This window comes from Pinus tabuliformis, chromosome 7, assembly GCF_031772625.1.
Source record: "Pinus tabuliformis cultivar Carrire ecotype Pingquan chromosome 7, CPIR1, whole genome shotgun sequence".
Classification (NCBI taxonomy): domain Eukaryota; kingdom Viridiplantae; phylum Streptophyta; class Pinopsida; order Pinales; family Pinaceae; genus Pinus; species Pinus tabuliformis.
In genome coordinates this window covers 1654903142-1654925086 of record NC_142293.1, presented here as the reverse complement: position 1 = coordinate 1654925086, position 21945 = coordinate 1654903142, and the positions used below count along the sequence as shown (strand labels likewise).

Below are 21945 nucleotides of genomic sequence, written 5' to 3'. Positions count from 1 at the left end.
AGGGATATGAGGTAAGCATATCAAAAAGGAGCAAGCACAACTGTAGTAGCAACATGTATGTATGCTACAAGCACAAAGTGATTCATTCCCACCGGTGGGGACGATGAGCTCAGATCTGGAGAAAACCGAGGGGTCGCTGTGTGAGAGATATTCCTTGGTGAGTTGTTGTTGCTTCGTATGGTCTGCAGGCCGAGAGCAGCACCTCGCGGGAGTTTCTTGAGAATGCCTTCGAGAGTATAGCAGCCGGAGATTCTTGGACATTTAGTGGATTGTTCTTTGCAGCGAAAGGCATAAGACTCTGCCGTATTGGAAATATTGTGCCATGATTTATTGGATAGTTGGATTTTGAAGGTGAAAGTTCGTTCAACGGGGTTGTGTGCGGGGAAACGGAATTGAAAATATTATGCATCGACATTGCAATGAAGGCCTCTTGATAGTCACTACTCTGGGCGAATTGACCACCATTGATGGTACTCAAATCCGGGCAAAGAGTCGTAATCGAGGATGGGTTAGTAATGGTGCATTACCACTCGCAGCCTTCCTCGCAGTCTGCGAGGAACAAGCGGTCTGACCCCGAGATCGAATCCACTCCTCAACCGTCGTCTATATTCTTCTGCAGCAGTAAGGAGCTCAATGAGAACCTGACTGGTGAGGAATCACATGGAGAAGCCAAAGTAACGAGCGACATTTCGAAAACCAACGGATTTGGTATTAAAACGATCCGTCGACCATTACGTGGCTTCGTTAGTGAATCGAACTCTGAAATGGATAATTCACAATGCCTTGTAACGTCATGAATTAAATTCGTTTCAATTATTTCAACTCCAACATCCCCACTTGCTACCATTGGCAGTTCCTCCAATTTGTAATTTGTAAATAGCTCATAGTGGTAGATTATATACCATCGATTTATTTTAGTTTAAGATAAAAATATTTTAAGATAAAAGTAGTTTGAGACAAAAATATTTTAACACAAAATTTTATATTTAAGACAAATAATTTAAGACGAAAATATTTTGAGACAAAATTTTATATTTAAGACAAAAACAGTTTAAAACAAAAATATTTTAAGACAAAACTTTATATTTAAGACAATGGCCACTTTAGATAAAACCTATTTAATACAATTAACAATTAAGACACAAACATATCAATTTAAGACAATATTATCTAACAACTGCAAAATTGACTCTGATAGTGTGCCCTAAGTCCGTCAGCTTGCAGAGAACTACTATCTTGCGCCTATACTGAGGTTGTTATTTTACTTACCATTCACGTTATCTTATATAAAGATAATGATTTGTTGGGCTCTTTGTTTTATGGGGGTAGTCGACTAAAAAGAACGCAACAACTTTTTTTGACAAGATTTCTCGGACATCAATTCATCTTCTGTCCCTGTCATATCTGATGATACGATTAGAGACAACTTTTCTATCATTGCATTCGGCACTGCTACATGAAGGGGGATTTTAAGACAATTTTTTTAAGAGAAAAGAAATATTTTGTCTTCAAATTTTCAATACGAGGCACTAGTAAAAAAGGTAAAGGTAAAGGATTAGGGGTCTGTCTACTAGCATTCACCAAGTGGTTGGTTTACCATGGTTGTGAAGCGATATTCAACAAAAGAAAAGCATTCATGAGACACAAAGCCACAGGACAGGTGAAGTAGATCGGGGTTCGTGTGAACAACCAGTATAAGCTAGATGTGGAAGATTGTGCTGCATTAAACACTAAGGTGGAGAAAGTGTAGGTCGTGATGTCGATGAAATTTGGCACAAAATACTTGGTCATTTACATCATGGTACCTCGAATATTATACGAAAAATAACCACTAGCCTCCCTAAAATAGCACTTAAGAAGTAGGATGTACGTTGCGGAAGTACATACAATCCACATTCCATGATCGGGACAACAAAGCACATGCAGTCCCAGAAAGGATCCGCTATGATGTTTATGGACCTTTCTCAACAACCTACACTATTAGACATAAATATTTTATCATTTTTATTGATGACTTCTCAAGGAAGTGTTGGATCTTCTTCATGTGGAAGAAAAACAAAACATTCTTCAAGTTCATAGAATTCAAGGGACTGGTTGAAAAAGAAGCTAACAAGAAGGTGAAGGCTTTGTTGTAGTGGCTGCAACACCCTCCAAAATTTTTGCTTGCACTTAAATTTCAGAGCCTACTATGGATATTGTGATCGATCGTTCCTTAGTCACTTATCGGTAAGTTGATGATCTCAAGCTCCCCTTTTCAATTTACGAGTCGTTCATGCATTTATCTTTACATAGAATGTGTCATCTTTGGCATGGGGGTTATCGTTTGTCATGCAAAGGGAGGTTTGTTTTTCTTCAAGGGGAAATCTTTATGAGAATGGGTTGTCCTCACCACATAGACATGTTTCACACTCATTTCACACACTCTTACACAAGTGTTGCCTTTATCCTCCCAAAGTCTATCATCGGAGCCGCACTTGCCATAAGCTGCCACAAAGGTTGTTGCATTAAGTGAAGTATGTGTTATATGTTCTGGATGGTCTATGTTGTATCGCTAAGTTTTCAAGTGTGTGATCGTAGTCAAGTTTTATCGTTGCTCACATTAGTTCCATTGATCCCACACTTAGCCAAATTTCGTAGTATCCTTAGCAACCTAGACTCATCTAACTTTCCTGAACTGTGCACTTCACATATGTAACCCTCAAGCTTTTCCCTTGCCTATTGGAACTGTGCAATGCACAGAAATCCCAACCTCCCTTAACATTCAAAACTACACAGTGGTTTCCTCCAATGTTCTTCCCTCAGTCGAAACCCACTGTCTCCAAAAACTGTGCAGTTTTGTCCTTGATTACCCAGTCTACATTGCATCCTGAAATTGCATAGATGTGTCCTCCCAGGGCCTCATCCCATAGAAATTCCTTGCATCCTAAAATTGTGTAAATGTGTCCTCCCAGAGCCTCATCCCGCAATATTCACTGCCCATTGAAACTACACAATTATGTCTCTCAGGGACCACGAAGAAAGATTACATGATAGATGACTCTCAAGGAGTTGAGGAGAAAAATAAGCAGACCAAGGAACCCAAGGTATGATAGAATATCGAGACCGCATGAAGACTCCATCGGATGCATAACTATTTGGAGGCTAGTTATGGAAAACAAAGCACATGTTTTGAAATACACCTCTTACTATAGCTTACAAGTTTGCTTATCCACTTCCCTGTTTTGTTTGCTGAGGAAATTTTGACTTGGCCCAAATGATTTGTTTCCACAAAATCTGAGATTTCCTTGCCATTTTTAACATATACTATTGATTTGTTTTCCATTTTGGGATGAGGCCACTCACTAAATATCCTCAATTAAAATAACGCACGAACCTTAATGAAGCCCTAAATGAACAGTCCCTTGTTCATCCGTAAAAATTGTCGAATTTAGCTTCGAACAAAACAAAATATCGCTCAATACTAAACTACCCACATAAATGGTGTTGAGATTTAATAAAATTTACTCCAAGTCTAAGTTTTTGATTCCTTCTCGAGTTGGAAAAACCACCGGCAGTGTCGAGTTGGTAAAATAAAGTAGGATCGGTTATCCAAAATCCTAGTGTAGTAACCTGAATCCATAATGTAACTGATACTTTGATTAATTGAGTTGATCTATCGATCCTTTGTCTCATGGCTAGCTATGACAGCTCTATTTATTGATTGAGTCGATTTGATCTCAGGGTTAACTGTGGCAGTCGAATTTGAATCCATGATCCATTTGTCGTTCGTATAAAAACCACGAGTTCACTGAAACCATCAAGAGAACATGGACAATTCTTCATGTTCTTCCACTCCAACATAATTATATTATCCACCATTATAAAACATATAAATTTATATAAAATATGTATCAATTTGTACGAGGAAAATCTACTTGAAAGGATCACAACCTATGAGCTCGACCATGAAGTCTAACCCTAATAATGTCAAGATAATTAAACATGTGACCTTTTAATAGAAAAGGTGTTTTAACAATGGGAACTCAACCAACTAGGCCAACCCTTAAGACTCTATATTTTTACCATTCACTTTGAAATTTGAGAAAATTAATTTTAAATTTATAAAATTACTAGCATTATAAATGAAATATTTATATCAAACTCATTTTTGCATTAAAATAAAACTTTTATTAACTTAAAATTAAAAAATTTGTATTACCAAACTCCACCAACCACTAGAAAAGACATGCAAACAAAAAAATATCAGAAATAATAAGTACTCAAGGTGTAAAGAAAAGCAATAAATGTAAAAGACACTCATACCGATGAGAACACATTTAACATAATATCAATGAATTTTATGGTTAAAGACTTACATTAGCGTAAGATTTAGCGTAGGTTCTAGATAGAGCCACATTCCACCGAGGGAGTCTTATGCCTCCCATCCTACCTTATCTTTTCAGTTTCAACAAAAAATCTCTTTCTTCTAGAGCATTCCGCACACTCCAATAGCGAGCACACTTCGGAGGGATCGAATCCCATTACCACACTCCAATAGCAAGCACACTTCGAGGGGATCAAATCCCATTACCTCAGTTCAAGGTAAGAATTATTTGAATCACAATTATCATCCACTTCCTTGTCAGAGCTTGATTCTATAATGTTGTTGGAAGTTGTTCAAAGAAGAAATTTTAAAGAATTTATGCTTGTATTGCAAAAGTTTATTTCTTTTCATGATCGACATGATTTTTTCCAACTAGTTGTGAATGCAATTTTACAAGCTCTAGGTTTTTTAGTGAGGGTTTAGGGTTTTGGTGGTAAGTTTGGAGAATAATGTTTATATCCTGTAGAGCGTTATGAACGCCTTTGATTTGGCTTTAGTCGAAGTTTTGGCAGCTTCGTTAAGGTTTGCAGGCTTGTTTTCTTTGTGAGCTTTTGTTGGATGTAAACGTTTTATTCTTGATTTGTTTAAGATCGGGTTTATTTAGCTATGCTTATCCAGTTGCATTTGGCTTTTACATTGAAATCAAGGAAATGGAGGCTTAGTGGTAGTGAAGGGAAATATGCAACCGGGAAGAAAGAGAAAATAGGGTTTATTTTATTTTTGTTGGAACCTCTTTTTGTTGTTGATATCATTTGTTTATCGGTAGGGATGATGTAGGTGCTCGTGATAGCACTAGTTGAGACAAGCCAATGGGGTTGTGGTTTAGGGATGATGACGTTCCCATGCCAGGCTACCCCGAGGATTCACTTCTACTAGAGGTGTGAATTAGTTGTTAGGGGCAAGATTAAGGTGCACATTTTGGCTGATTTTGATGAAAGAGCACCCCCTCGTGTGGCAAGTCAACAAAATGGAATTCAATTGTTGTCAAGTAATTGAACTTTTATTCGTGGTCAGTTATTTAAATGACCTGCGGGTCTTTTTTACCCCATCCAGTTCGTGACATTTTTGGGCCAGTTGTAATGCTTTTTGACCTAAATACAGACTTCAAACAATATAGTATACAATACGCACCGCTAGTGCAATTGTGGTTGTATACAATAATCACCACTAGTGTGATTACCATAGTATGCAGGCACCACTAGACTTTATGCAATCTCAAATGCTCTTGTAATATGGAACTGTTGATTTCATGCCTTAAAGCACTGGATTGATACCACTAAATTTGGATATGATTTTTAATTTTTGTTTCCTTTCTTTCAAAACCTCTTCCAGTTGTTATTAATCTCTTATTATTTGACTACTCTGCCATTTACCTTTGAAATAATCAAATTTACTTCTTGAATATCTACAATAGCCCCAAATTGGTTGATCCCTACCTTAGAATACTCTGCCACCTCATTCAATCTGAAATCAACACATGCCATGTGTATAGAGTAGATAGAGCACAAAAATGCTTCATTGTCATCACCTATTAATGCAACAAAAGGAGGCAAAAAGTCACTCGTTTGTTGGCAGTCTCCAATGTTCGAATCATATAGAACATAAGTCTCAAGGATGATGACTAATTTTTCATAATGATGATTACGAGATGTTTATAGGTGTTCATCATTAATAGTAACTGTAAACTTTTCTAGAATGAGATTATATTCCTCCATAGATTCATTATCTAAGAAGGCCTCACTTTCTCTATTCCTATCATTATTTTGTTCCAATTCTTCTAAGGAAATTCTCTGTAGTTCATTATGTAAACCATTATGATAGAAGTACATGAAACATCATCAAGTTTTACCAAGAATCCCTTGTGTTGGATACAGGCTACTTAAAATCTCCAACTTATAGTTTGAAAGCATGACTAGTAGTGACAGGCATAACAAAAATCTGTTATCACCACAGTCAAGTGAAATTCTAAATAGTAGAAGAGAACTTAATTTCTTCAAGTTCCATCCTCCAAAACCATAACACAGGAATGAACATTACAATCTTGTCGACTTTAACTTTCTCACTTGTTAAACAATTGCAATGTTTTTCCCATTTAATGGTAATGGTTTTTAAAAGAAAATGATCATGTTGTCTCACAATGATTTGATAGTAGGCTCTACCCACAAAATGGAGAGTGTCCTTAATAAAGTATGGACTATCTTCAGCCATAAACGATGACCAGGGTGTTTGAAAAATATTTCTATAACTGACAACCTTTCCATTTGTTTCTATTGTACATTCGTCCATTGTGTATCGTCTTGTCCAAATGAATTGAAAAATACAAATTGAAACAACTAATACAAATTCCCTTGAAAAGAAATCCTTTGGCTCCGAGATGGTATTTGTTTGATGTTTTCTTGTTTGCAGTTAAGATCCTCCAGGATCACTAAACAATCCAATGCTGATGTCCATGAATGCAGCAGTTTCTTCCTATAGCATAAGCAATTCTCTAGTGTCGTAGTATTATTTGTCAATGAAAATTTTGGATTGATATCAACAACGACTTTTAATGACATAGCAACTAGGACCTTATGGGTGAATTTTTTCAACAATTATCAGTAATGTAGATGCTCTTTGTCAATGATTTTTGACACTTGGATATTTGCACAACCATCAGTTCACGCTTGGGTGTTTTTATAAAAATAGAAAAAAATAAATCTGGGGATTTTCTGAAAAATAGGCTTCAAAGAGCCATTCGAATCTTCCAAACTATGACACTTGTTGAAAAAATGAAGAGGTTTTTGTAAATCTGCATGTTCTCAAAAAACCCATGTTTTATTTTTTCAAAATTCATCACCACCTTCTCGTAAATTTCTCCCAAAGTTATTGTCTTTTATGGAAAAAAGTCTTAAAAACAGTTTTGTCAATTTGGGCAAATTTTCCTTAAACATTTGCCATGAAGCTGGGTGAATTCCAAGGGTTCTAGAAGCATGTTGGGTCATCTAGGAACACAACCTAGGTTCCTAAATTTCCATGTGAATGCCCGAAATATCCAAACTAAAGGCACTACCAAATCAGAAGGAAACGCTCACTCCAGAAAAACTGTCAAATTAGCGAGGGCTCAAGAAAAAACTTGTATGTGCTAACAGATCCTTCAATATCTGGTGCTCGCATATAAAGTATTGTTTATGCACAGCAGTGGTGAATTAAATCTAGATGGCCAATTGGATAGCTAATATGAATTAAATCTAGATGGAATTCATGTTTGTGAGATAGCTAATATGAAGATATTGTAATTCTCTATTCAGAATAAGGGAAGATGGCCTATGCTATAGGTAGTATGACAACAGTTTCCACTCTGCCTCATTGGGTAACATTGGAAAGGAGAGGAAGTTGGGTGCAGTATCTGACAAAAATGCCAGGCAATTGTCTTCTCTTGTTACTTTTTCACCCATCTCCTCTAATCATTTAATTAGAAGACAGATCGCAAGATTACGTAGCAGAGAGAAGGTAGTCAATCCAAGGTCTATGGAAAAGGAGTTGTAATTCAACCAAGATGGGTCAATGACAAAAAAATTGTAGGTCAAAGAAAAAAAAGTCCATCTAAAGGAAGATTCTTTTCACATAAAACTTTATTGTGGTAGATCTTTCCTTGTCCATATACCTTTCATGTTAATGTGTGGTTTGTATGTAGATTTGTGTTGGATTGATGTGGCTTGACCTAGGTTCGGAGTTAATTAGCCAAACAAATCCCTGTACTACTGGCCCTTGTGGCAACAGCCCGCGGAGCGCGGACTGAGGTCTCACCTGAAGAAGTATGGGGGGATGTTGGAACCAAGTTTCCGCACCCTTGAGATGTTTGAAGGGTCGATTTAGTCCAACTGTGAATACCTTCGTGCAGGTCACTTCACGCACTTTCCTGACCTGCGAGGCCTTAGCACCCTGTTATACTCGACTTTGCGCAACCCTAGCCAGGGGTTGAGGAGCTTTGCGCTGCTAAGGCAATGATTTGCGCTAGTTCCCCAAGTCACACCACGGATCTTACTTATCTTCTTATAGTTAGTTATCTTCGTGTAAACAAATGCCTTATATTATATTCACTTATTCAGCACATTCATATAAGTTCGCGCAGCAAATAAACAGTAAACTTTCAATTTATACCCAATATACTTCAATGCATAAAATAGGAAAAGATAACACAAAAATATTGTAAAACTTCACTTTATTAATGCTTCAATCGGTTACAGACTCATCCTGCCCTATGTACTTAGCTGCAGGGGTCCACACACTCAGCTGCGGACTACTAGGCCTCTGTGCACTCAGTTGCAGAGCCTTCTCCTACTCTACGACCCAAAGCCTCGACTTTCCACTTAGACTCAATGCTTCATCATTAGAACTTCTATCTTCTACTATCTGATTGTTTTATTTACACTTAGGGCCTCGCTCTATTTATACAATCCCATGGTCCGCGGACCATGGGTAGAACTCTCAATCTGACACTACATTTTACAACAGTAAGGTGGACAACCCTATGATTCAATTACTACTTCGCGCTCTACGCCCACAAATCGCAGAGTCTTTACATTGGACTTAGTCAAAACTTGGGCTTTAAGCCCCAAAACTTGCCTTGGGGGGATCCCACACCCAATAGGCCCCCAACACAAACATCGTGACTCGCCCTCGAGTCACTCTATCGGTGCGGAGATCTTCGCGCGGAGACCTCCCAACTCTGCTCGGACTACTACAAGGTCAGCAACGCACTGAGCAGCTGCCTGTTGTATCTCTTGTACGCATTGTTCGGAGACCGCAGTATCTGAACTGCTCCCGTTCATCTATTCATGCATCCCCTGCATCTGCATAAGATTTCCTTCAATTGTTGTTGTGATTACGAAGTCCTCATCGATCCAAGGCTAAACACGCGTGTTCAAAACCACTTCTCTATGTCGCGTTGCGTCTACTTGCTCCTTAAGCGCTTTGGCCTGTTGCATTCATGCAAGCCTCTCTGTGAGGGCCACCATCTGCGTAGTCCCTTTGACGTTGTCATACTGTTTTTGTAGCTCACATGCCCCTATTTATAAGCATTGTATGTTCAGGTCCTCCTGCAGAGCGCTGAGGACCTCGAACGATTATTCCAACATTTTGGTGTAGTTCCTCCCTGCACTGCTAATCTCCTCCATCCCTGATGTAATAGTGTTGGCACGTTGTTCCCTTACCTCTAGAGGAGTTGAAGACTGCGCCTTTAGTCACAGCTCTGCTATCTAGAGGCTCAGTTCCAACTAAACCTTGGCCATTTCTTCTCGCACCTCATGCACCCCTACTGCTAACCTCTGATGTGCGCCTTTTCTGGTGCTTCTACTAGGATGGCCAGCCCAGGGACCATCTGGTAGGCTTCTTCAATTACCTGTACCATCTTCCTGTTCTGAGACACAACCTCGTCATGCTCCAAACTCAACTGCTCCATGTTGATCCTCTATTCACTCAACACTTGCAGCGCTTGGCTCTCCCTAGCCCGCAGTTCTACAGTAATCCCATCCTGCAGAACATAGAGCATCTCCTGAAGGATCGCAACCATGTTAATTCCTATTCCTTTCAATGCACTGACCGTAGGCTTGTCAGCCTCATTTGCTATAACCATTACCCCTTCTGGTAGCACTATTGTGTTGGTCGTACGAGTACATAGCATTTCCTCGACCATGGCTATTCCTACTGTGAGGCTGGTCGAGAGAGTACTAGCTTGAGGAGTGTGCACCTGTAACTCCTGAATCTGTCTTCGAAGGACCCCCAACATAATCTGATTTGGCCCCGCAAAGTTTTGGAGGGCCTCTGTGGTGACCTCACACACCGTCTCTCTTATATCATGCAAATCCCCCTCGATAAGGGTGATCAGGTTGATAGACATCTTAGACGCTTTTACCTTTTTGCACGACCCCATCTGCTCTCTTGGGCACTTGCGCTTCTATAGTGTCGACGCTGCTTGTGGTTCTACACTGTCCTCCTCTACCTTTGTTTCCATCTCTTGTTCTTTCTCAGGCGAAGGCGACTTTTGTAGCCCATAGCGAAGCGTACTTCGAGGCTTCTGGGAGATCCCTTCCAATTGTGTGGAATTCGTTGTCCTCAGGCAATTCCCCAGCCACCAGAACTATGGACAACAGAATCCATGCATAATGGAAGGTTTTCCCTTATTCCTGTGCCTCGCGTAAAATCTCCAGGAACTCCTTGCACAAAAATTTGGACTAGTTAAACTGGACCCCCTCAGAAAGTGCAACCACCAGTGCAGGGACCTCATCCGTGTGGCACTTCCACATGACCTTACCTACGAGTATCTGTGTCGCAACTCTGACTGCCTTGTTGTTGATACTGGAGATTGCGTAGCCCCTCTTTTTTTTCTCTAGGTTGTGTTTCTTTTTCATGGCCTCTGTGATGGCCAAATCACAGCTTTTACCCTCCGAAATGTCTGCGGGGTCTTCTCCTTTACATGTGAGTCGGATAATTCGATGGATCAGGTGGTCTGTGATGGGGATGGGCTCCTCTAGCCACAAACACCCATCATGCACCAGGCAGAGCAGCTGCCTGATGATGAAGATAGTTACTGGGGCACGATGGTAATGCGGCACCCAGAGCAGGTTCAACAACCTTGCCTTTTCAACCCCATGCAACCATTTGCATGGCTCCAACTCTATAACTCCCGTCGTGGTGTGTTTCTTTGGCTTCATGAGGTGTGCAGTCGCCAAGTGAGGGAATTTCTCGTGGTCAACGAGATCCCAATCTTCGAACTTTAAGCTCGGCACCCTTCCCAAGTGCGCTCCTTCGAAAATGATATCATCAAGTAACAGCGGAGTCTGCATGATCCAAGATCTTTTTCTTATAGATGTGTTAAAGAGTTATATGCATAAATTGTAGATTAAACATAGAAATTTAATGTGCACATGAGAGAAGAGGAGAAACACATAAAGCATGAAAGAAGACAATAAAACTTGATAACGGAGTTCGTCCGATTTGAACTACGTCTCCGGGCCCTGCTCGATCAATGGGGAGGCCTTCATTCATTAAGTGGCATGAGAAAGAAGAGTATAAGCATCAGTTACAAAAAGGAGTCTTATAACTCCATACTGAAAAATGGCTAAAAAATGCAGAACTCTAATGGAGAAACGGACAGCACCATTGCGTTCGTGGTGTAGAGAAATGGCGAAACCATATAAAATTTGTCAAAATTTGACAAAGTGAAAATTTGGCCCACCTGAAAAATAACCTGCCTCAAACTATGTGCGCTCTCCTCCTCTGCCTGGGCTGACTAGTGAACTAAGTTTAAATAAAAACCGAGCTCGCAGAATTCTCAAGGACTCCGTTGGGTGGAGTGGTTATGGATCCATTTGTTACGAAGGAGGTTGGGCAGTCAAACCCTGCCCCCTCCCTTTTTTACATAACCATTTTTTTTTAAAATGGAAGAGAGGTCGGGCTGGGCCCACCTTGGGCAGCCCGCCCACCTCACCTTTGCTTTTTCGATGGCCCACGTATTAACGGACGACTTTATTTAGTGTGTGGTGGTTGGGTCCATGCCCCAAGGGCCGACCCACCACCTTAATTCTCTGTGCGTAAAGTTAATGGCCCCATGGTATGGGGGGGGGGGGGGATAGTGGCCCACCCCTCCCTAATATTACATAATGTTGATAAGGTTTGGGGTGGCAGGGTTGGTGGTTTGCCACCCTTTTTTTAATAATTTTTTTGTTATACAGAACAACATGGCCATTTTTGAAAATCCTAATTTTAGGCCGAAGGAAACATTTTAGCAAGGCGGCAATTTTTCCTGGAATCCGGTCGGAGTTGGCCAGATTCCGTCCACCGAAAAAAGTCCAAATTGTGTCTCCAATAATCCTGCCCAGTCAACAAAAGTCAACCAAACTTTGACTGCCTATATCTCCTTCATCCAGACTTGGATTGGAGTGTCATTCACATCGTTGGAATCAGGGCGACGAGCATTTCGATCTCATGTCAAGTTAATAGTCTTTACACCACTTTGAATTTTGAGCCTTTTCCATGCCACTAGTGTCTGGAGATCCACCTAGATCACTACAGATGGTTTTTACTATCGTCTAGGTCCTTGGGCACCTTTTCCTTCCCCTTCCACGGAGGGACATATGTGGGCAGCTTTGTTAGATGGACCGTGCCCTCAGTTTCTTCCTCCATGCCCTCATCCTCGTCCTCTTTCATTATGATATCCTCAAGGTCTTCGTCCTCCTCATCGGTTTCCAGGCTAACTGCTTTCCCTTTTTCCTCCATCGTTAATTTAGTTCGCAGTGGGTTTTGAGGGGACACATGCACTAGAATCATGTGATGTTTATCTTTCTTCGGTCTCGGCATGCACGGTGATTTAGGGATTTCTGCAACAATCTTGGTGCTCTCAGGGGCATCTTCTATGTTCATGGCCTACGCAGCTTCTTTGTCGGTCATTTCTGCGATTTCCATGGCTTCTTTAGACACTGCCATCTGGTTCGTCCAAAAATCTCTCAGCTGTTCAATCAGGTGCTCAAACAACACTCTCCACAGGACAAACAGGTCTCAGTTCGGAATACTCGGGGCACACAACAGCTGAATTCTCAAATGACCAAGTGTTGTGTACTGGGCAGTCCTTTGTAATTTATAGCGCTTTTTGAATTTGAATTCGACCATTCTCCCCAAATCCAGTCCATTAATGCTCCTTTGGCAGTAGATTTTCCCAAATCTTTCCCATAAAGCTCATCTTAAATGCCTATCGCCAGCTCCATTTGGTCTCAAGTCAAGAATCACATCGTGAATAGTGACTACAACAGTCACTTTCCAGCCAACCCATGCGGCAGCGCAACCAACCTTGCGCGGTCACAGACCTTGTGACACTTTGCTCCTGCACGCAAGCCCAACATCGCGCAGCTCTCGGGCAGAGTAGTTTATAGTCCCGTGCCTCCTTTCAACTACCTGGAGTGCTAAGATTGTACTTCCCACGACTAGTCAGGTGGTCAGGTCACCTGTATATGGCTTCAACCGACCATCACTCACTTTTCCTGGGAAAAATCTGCCTTTTATTTTTACGGTCTGCGTCGTGCACTTCACCATCTGCATCACGCCATCATCGGTGATCCTTCTAGTAATATACAGTCCAATCCAAGGCATCAAGTTGATCAACTCTCGACGGTAGTCCCCAAATTTTTCAACGTAATCGTGTGCACCCTATTTTATCACCTCGGTTTTCTTATCGAGAAAATCCTTCTTTATTTCTTCCTCAAACTTCTTGACTTTTGCTTCCACCAAAGCGCTTTTCTCCCTTAACCGCACTCTTTCTTTCATGAGTTCTTGGACCCTAAGATCACCCTATCGGATTTCTTCCTCAAGTCCCAAGCGTTCTTCTTCGTTCAGTTGTGCGATCCCTTCTTCCAAACCTCCATGAACTGTCATATCTACCGGCACTGCTATGCGTGGACTAAGCATATTATACTCTATTGGGACTACAACGTTTTCTCCATAGGCCAGCCTAGAAGGTGTTTGTCCCGTTAGTTTCTTGAACGTCATCCTATAAGCCCACAAAACTGCTGGTACGCACAGGTCCCAATCACTTCGCTGCGCATTATATACCCTATTCAGTGCTTCGTAGACTTCGTTAAATGCTTATGCATGGGTAACCTTCTGCACACTCGTTCTTTCCACACTCTGTCGTCCCAACTGGAAGGACCGTTCATGAAATTGCCTTACCAACACATGCTTATTGACCGTGTTCCCAAATGCGAAGTCCATGTGCAACAGTGCAATTTGTTTACCATATGCCTGTACCCACCTGGACAAATGCACGCGCAGACCATCCCATACATTATATTTATTTGTTAGCCACATATGAGGCTTCTCAAAATGCATGCGCATCATTCTCCTACATTCGTGCTAGTCCTCAAAGCTTCCTTGGTGCATACCCCACCACCTCGCAGACGTAGCGCGTAGTACTCATTTCAAAGTCTCGAAACGTTGTTGTTCCAGCACCTCCCTTTCAAATTTGTTCAAGAAAGTATCTACCTCTCTTAACCCATCATAAGTAGGCAGATCCCTTACTTCTGTCGATACGCAGCATAGCGATCTTGTCATCATGTTACAGTTCAGCGTGGTTACCTCGTGTAACCGGTTCTGCCATCGCTCTATCTCTTCATCCAAATCCTATGTACAGTAGCTTTCACGCTCCCATGAGATCCATCCATTCATAGTGGGATTTACCCAGTCTTGCTCTCACACGATTATCTTTTAAATGCGGTCCAAATCGTTGTCGCTTTCATAGTCGCACACCGGCTCTATGTAGCACGATCCTTCCGCAGGGTCCAAAGATACGACTACGCGCAGAAACTTTTTCTCAAAAATCATCTTATGCTTCATTAGATTAATCATGCCATTCATGTCAATGGCCCATTCGATTCCTAAGAGCACGAGATAGGGATTGTTGTCATCAACAATCTCTATCACTTCAAAGTCTGCTAGCGCATTTGCTCCTTCAATATCCATGGTAATTCCCTGAAATCTTCCCATGGGTATCATCTTTTGCTGGTTCGCCATTCGCAACTGGATAGGAGACCATTACAACATAGGCCTTCCCATGTTCTCCCATGTTTTCTTCGATATAACGTTCGCATCCGACCCTAGGTCTAGAATTACTTGGTCCATCTCATATTCTCCAATCTGCGCGGTCAACCTCATTTCTCTTCCCGTCCTCGTCGCATGGTTTCCAATCTTCCAAACTACGCACGGTTCTTCTGGCACGGTCCCAGTGCATCTATTAATGAGTTCCTACAATCCCTTTACAACCTTACTATCACGTAGTAGCTTCATGCATGTTTCTAAGAACGTCGTGAGCATCGATGGGTCCATTTCTAGCTCTGGTCTATCTTTGCTTCTTGAAGTGGAGGCATCAACGAAGCTCTTCCTAGCTTCCATGAAGGTTTCCTTAGCATGCTCCAAACCAAACTTTGGTTCTTTCGTCGGAGCCTTGTGAACCCAAGTATTATATTCAGGCTACTTGCCTTTATCATCTCCTGTCGTAATTCCACTTCGAAGCATAATGTTCACATTGGGGTCTTACTCGCGCGGCTCAGACCTCATCATTTGCAAGTTATGAGTCGGGGGAGGTTGGAGCACTCACTACAAGAAAAAAGGACATTGGTGAGGGGAAAAAATATCACCATAAGCTCATTGGTGACGGTCAAAAGAGCCTTCGTCACTAAAAACTAAACGTGACCAAAGGTGGCGTCGCCAAAAGTATAGGTGTTGTGGTGACATTCAAAGTCCATCACCAATAATGATTTATAATGATGGATAGAGACTGTCACCATTTCATATGAGAAATGGTGACGGACCATAGCCTCCGTCACCAAAAACTGAATGTCACCAAAGGTGGCATCGCCAAAAGTATAAGTGTTGTAGTGACATTCAAAGTCTGTCACCAATAATGATTTATAATGATGGATAGCGACCGTCACCATTTCATATGAGCAATGGTGACGGACCATAGCCTCCGTCACCAAAAATTGAACGTCACCAAAGGTGGCGTCGCCAAAAGTATAGGTGTTATAGTGACATTCAAGGTTCGTCACGAATATTGATTATAATGACAGATAGTGACCATCACCATTTCATATGAATAACAGCGATTTATTGTGATGGATCTTTCATGGCCATCACTAGTGGTGCATATATATGGTGGTGTTCGTTGATCGTCACCAAAGGTCGCATTGCCAGAGGTATAGGTGTTGTGGTGACATTCAAGGTCCATCACAAATATGTAGAAATTCCCACTGTAGATCACCTGGTAATGCAATGTACTAAAGCAAAATACTTGATCTACTTATACAAACAATTTAGCGGAAGCTTAATCGAACATGAGAAACATCAATAAGAACACATATAACTAATATGGAGAAATCAAACACACATAACACAGAAGATATAACCAGGGAAAGCACCAGCCTAAAACCCCATCTCTGTATTATCATACAAGTGGAAATATGTCTGGATTACACAAATCCTTAGCTCAGAAGCTATCCAGCTCTCAGTACAATCCCTCTGCTGCTCATAGACAGTCAAAGGCTTCTCACAAACCTTCTCCTCTACCCTCCAAGCCTCCTATTTCTATGCACAGTTTTTCCTGGGTCCTCCAGCTACAACCTGTGTGATTCTCACCTCACACACAACACTGACCTCTAAAATAACTGCACAAACCTGAAGGAGATAAATCCTCATCATGGATGAGCTTCCTTTATAGGAAAAATATTCATCCAACTGATAGTACACTGTCCCTTCTCTGATCTCAACTGGGTCTCTGACAGAACTGACATGCATGAGTTATTTAAGCTATAATATTTAGCTATCTGAAAATACCAGTTGTTACATGCATGCAAGCATTAACAAACTGAATCTCATTAATGTAACATGTTAAATTAATCTAATTGGAATTGACTCAGTTAACTGAGCCAACTAATTACAACTCATCCTCATCCTTTAACTGATGGATAAATCCCTCAATCAAAGGAGAAACTATTGCATGTCCTCACATAGACTTCAAGTTCATAATTCCTTAACTAATTAACTCAAACTGAATTAATTAATTAATTTACAAATTGTTGTTAATATCAAATTCAAATTTTACTTCCTATTTCTAGTCTAGGGACTGACTAAAATAGGAATCCACACTGAACTGCTAAAAATAGAACTTCTATTTTTAGCACTTCCATTTTTCATTCCCTGTTGCCCAATCCAGCACTGGTACTCAAACTGCTATTTTTAGTAGTGCTATTTTTAGCACTTCATTTTTTATCAATTTCTTGTTGCCATTTTTCAACACTCTCTCTCAACAAGAAAGGCTTCAACTCGAACCCAGTCCTATACCTCTGGAATGTTCTGCATGCAACACTTCTACCAAGTGTGGTTTCTCTAGCAACTCTCGGAAAAAAAAATACTCCCCATTGACCTCTGTGTTGGGCTACAAACATACTCTGATGCTGAAGCTCTACCTGCTGCTGACAAGTGCTCCCTCTCTGACCTCTGCGCTACTGCAACATCTCCATGCATCTTGCACCGTTGCACCCTTCTTTGTGCTACCCTGCTCTATGCAACACACTTGTGCCTCTCGCATTGCTACAGCCTTCATGCTCTACGCTATCCTGTGATTCCCTGCACTGTAGCTCTCTCTGCCATTCCATCTGCATCTGTCTCTACCCAATTAGTCAATTCCTACTACTCCACATCGGGACTCCCGTAGCAAGGTCTCATCCAAGAGGTTGGGTACCTCAAGGATCCTGCCCCTCCTCCTTGGGACGATCACTCTACATCACCCCACCTACTACATGGAGGTATGGCTGCATGTGATCCCTCTACCCACCTGGCTCGAAGTTTCCCCCTACTGGAGGTCTCTACATGAGTAGATGTCTCTACTCGATCTCTTCTCAGCTTCCCCTGTTGTGGCTGCTCCACAACCTCCTAAAGCTACTGAACCAATCGTGGCTCCTCCACAATCATCTGAGACTTCTTCTGGCACTGCATGTTGATAGGTAATATACTCTCCCTCTCAACCACCAAGTATCTAACCTTTGCCTTGCTCCTCAAGGCTTTGCATGCATCTTGTACCTCAAGTGCATACAAGTTCTTGGCTAGCACACCAATCTGTTTCATATTTCCCGCCGTTACGAAATTTTTTGCAAAAAGAGCTGATTTTAAATCAGCAATATCTCCCTCCTCCGAACTCCGATTTAGCCGATTTTTTTTTTATTTTGGGTATTTTTCCTCAAGGAATCCAAATCTGATATTTGTTTCTGAAAATTTTGTATAGAAATTTTCAAATCTTCTCTGCAAACTCTTAGACCAAAACTTAAAACTTTGAAATCTCCTCTTCTTGTATATTGTTCTTCCTTGATCACATGTGCTCCGATACCATGTAGAACTTCCCACTGTAGATCACCTGGTAATGCAATGCACTAAAGAAAAACACTTGATATACTTCTAAAAACAATTTAGCGGAAGCTTAATCGAACATGAGCAACATCAATAAGAACACATATAACTAATATGGAGAAATCAAACACACATAACATAGAAGATATAACCAGGGGAAAGCACCAACCTAAAACCCCATCTCTGTATTATCATACAAGTGGAAATATGTTCGGATTACACAAAGCCTTAGCTCGGAATCTATCCAACTCTCAGTACAATCCCTCTACTGCTCATAGACAGTCAAAGGCTTCTCACAAACCTTCTCCTCTACCCTCCAAGCCTCCTATTTCTATGCACAATTTTTCCTAGGTCCTCCAGCTTCAATCTGTGTGATTCTCACCTCACACACAACACTGACCTCTGAAATGACTGCACAAACCTGAAGGAGATAAATCCTCATCATGGATGAGCTTCCTTTATAGGAAAAATATTCATCCAACTGATAGTACAATGTTCCTTCTCTAATCTCAACTGGGTCTCTGACAGAACTGACATGCATGACTTATTTAAGCTATAATATGCAGTTATCTGAAAATACCAGTTGTTACATGCATGCAAGAATTAACAAACTGAATCTCATTAATTTAACAACTTGTTAAGTTAATCTAACTGGAATTGACTCAGTTAACTAAGCCAACTAATTACAACTCATCCTCATCCTTTAACTGATGGATAAATCTCTCAATCAAAGGAGAAATTGTTGCAGGTCCTCACATAGTATTCAAGTTCATAATTCCTTAACTAATTAACTCAAACTGAATTAATTAATTAATTTACAAACTGTTGTTAATTTTGAATTCGAATTTTACTTCCTATTTCTAGTCCAGGGACTGACTAAAATAGGAATCCACACTGAACTGCTAAAAATAGAACTTCTATTTTTAGCACTTCCATTTTTCATTCCCTGTTGCCCAATCCAACACTGGTAATCAAACTGTTATTTTTAGCAGTACTATTGCAATTTCTTGTTGCCATATTTCAACAGAATAATGACTATAATGACGAACAGCAACCATCACCATTTCATATCAACAACAATGATTTATGGTTATGGACCTTTGAGGGTCATCACTATTGATGCATATATATGGTGACATTCATTGACCGTCACCATTTCATATTTTGGTGAGGGTCGAAAAATTTCACCAATACTCATTGGTGATGGTCAAAATAGCCTCTGTCACCAAAAATTGATCGTCGTCATTCCATATGGATGTCAAGGCATGATGGAATCGAACCACCAACCTCCTGCTTGTAAAGCAAGTGCTCTTCCATTGAGCTAGCACCCTTTAAAGAATTAGACTTTGAAACTTCATAAATTGTAAATTCTACAACTTTCAATAAATTAAAGTCTCGACAATATTTTATTAAACAAGAAAAGAAACATCGAAGATGCAGGTCCCTACCTAATGGTTATCGAAGTTATGAAAAGTGGGTGAAGGGGAAAATAGTTATGTATAAGTGAATAAATATGTTCAATTGAATACTCAATTAAAAGTGAAACTCTGAAGACATTTATAACCTATAAATGACCTATAAATAGCAAATGCACCAAATATTGCAAAGGAAATGTCATAAGTGGATAGCATATGGAAAGAGAGCATTGATGAAGGCAGATGCCATATGTTATAGGTTAAGTGAAATAAAAATTTCAATGTTGTTGTTTAGTGTTTAGATATCTGAATGATATCTAAACTTCTATGCAAATGTAACACGGATCTCCAGAAACCATGAACGACATATAATAATAAAAAAATTATATATATATATATATATATATATATATATATATATATATATATATATATATATATATATATATTTCCCCTTCACATAAACCAACATGCAATTTGGAATTTCACAAGTCTGCACTCAAAACATGACAACAACCAACAAATAAAAAAATTGACTTGGACAGAAAGCAATAGCTTCACCTTCATTCTTGAGTTGCTTCTGTTTATTTGAATTTGACTTGTGACATTCTTTATTTGACAAGGAATCAAAATCATCACTAGTATTAAATTCATCTAACATAGACTTTGGAGACCCCACTGACATCTGTGTTTTTGTCGCCATGCCTGAAAACCATGGAGATCCATGTTGATAGTAGAATAAGATGTGTGTTTGCTACTCAAGAACACATTCCTTATTAACCATTTTTACCTGACAAAAACCAAAGAGACAACACAATATCAGCGTACACAAAATCCCCTACCGAAATATAATCATAACTTAGCTAAGAAGTCTAAAAGATGTTCTTAATTAATAAACTTTGTATTTGGAAATCACTTTTGTCTATTTATCCAGGCAATTATATCATAGCATATGTCACACAGTAGCAATCTACAGTACCTAAAGTAAAAAGACAAATTTGCTCAAGAAAATAGATTTAGAAAAGAGCTTTGAAAACTATATGTTTGTCATCAAAGCTTTAATTAGTTTAACAACAAACTAGAAACGAACAAGACAATGGCCAAAGTCGTTATTCATACAAATAAAGCTAGAGTCATTATTTCCATTGCAGATAACTGAAATTTGGGCAGTGGTCTAACAGTTAGAGCTTATTTGCAAGGAAGACTTGTCAATACTGTCATTTTTTTCCACGGTCTATTGTGTCTCTAGATCCATATTAGATAGCTTGTTATTCTCAAGTTCTACCTTTCAAATACTGATTTCTGGCTCACCCTTTAAAACACAATTCTACCACTCCATTTTATTTTGTTTTGTCAAGAGAATTGGTAGGACCTTCCCATCCTCTGTTTTACATCAATCAATAACCATCCATCAATTATATAAAGAATAACAGATACACAACAAAGGCCAAAGATGTGCTTGTTGTATACCTATGTTCTAGGACTCATCTGACCTTACTAGTGCAAAGAACTCACCCTGAAAAAATAACATCCACGTGGAATTTAAAAAAAAAAAAAAAAAATCAAGCTCCAAGTAAACCAATCAAAATATGAACATCCTTTTAATCAATAAAATCTCTGACTTAAAATAAAAGTGGCCTAGAATTGAATGTTATATCAACCATGTCAAGTAACTAACATTGGGTGAGAAATACAAGCCATGCATATTGGATTAGTGAAATAATTGATCTAATAAAGCTCAAAATCAAACAGATAACTTACAGCTAAGAAACACAAATAAATGACTTACAACTAAGACATGAGGTTTCCCTTTCAACCCTGTCGTTAAATAACTCTTCTTTATGTCACAGACCATTAAACTTTTTCTGATGCCAAGTGGAAGTGGTATTGTAACATTAACCTCTGATAGAGTCTGTGTCCATGACTACTTCTCAAGATCCACTCCATTACCAGCATTTGGGGCTAGATAACATGCAAAAACCATCAACATGAAAATGAAATCTACATCCTTGTAAAAAAATGGGAGGAAAAAAAAATCCACAAATTGAAACAGACTGTAGGATAACTCATTCCTGCAACATGATTATCTTGTCATGAGAAATAAAAAAAATCAGGAGAAATGTAATTTTTGCCACATTTTGACAATCATTTCTTTTTTCATATTCTATGAGAAATTGATGAAAAAAGTCAGCGAAAGCTTGTCAACATCAGGATTATAGTAAAACATATATGAACCGCTCC

At 39.8% G+C, this 21945-nt stretch overlaps 1 pseudogene; it reads left to right on the top strand.

Moving 5' to 3' along the window:
• The first annotated feature begins 7661 nt into the window (after window positions 1–7661).
• LOC149254803 (chaperonin 60 subunit beta 2, chloroplastic-like) overlaps window positions 7662–21945 on the top strand; it is a 77740-nt pseudogene continuing 63456 nt past the window's right edge.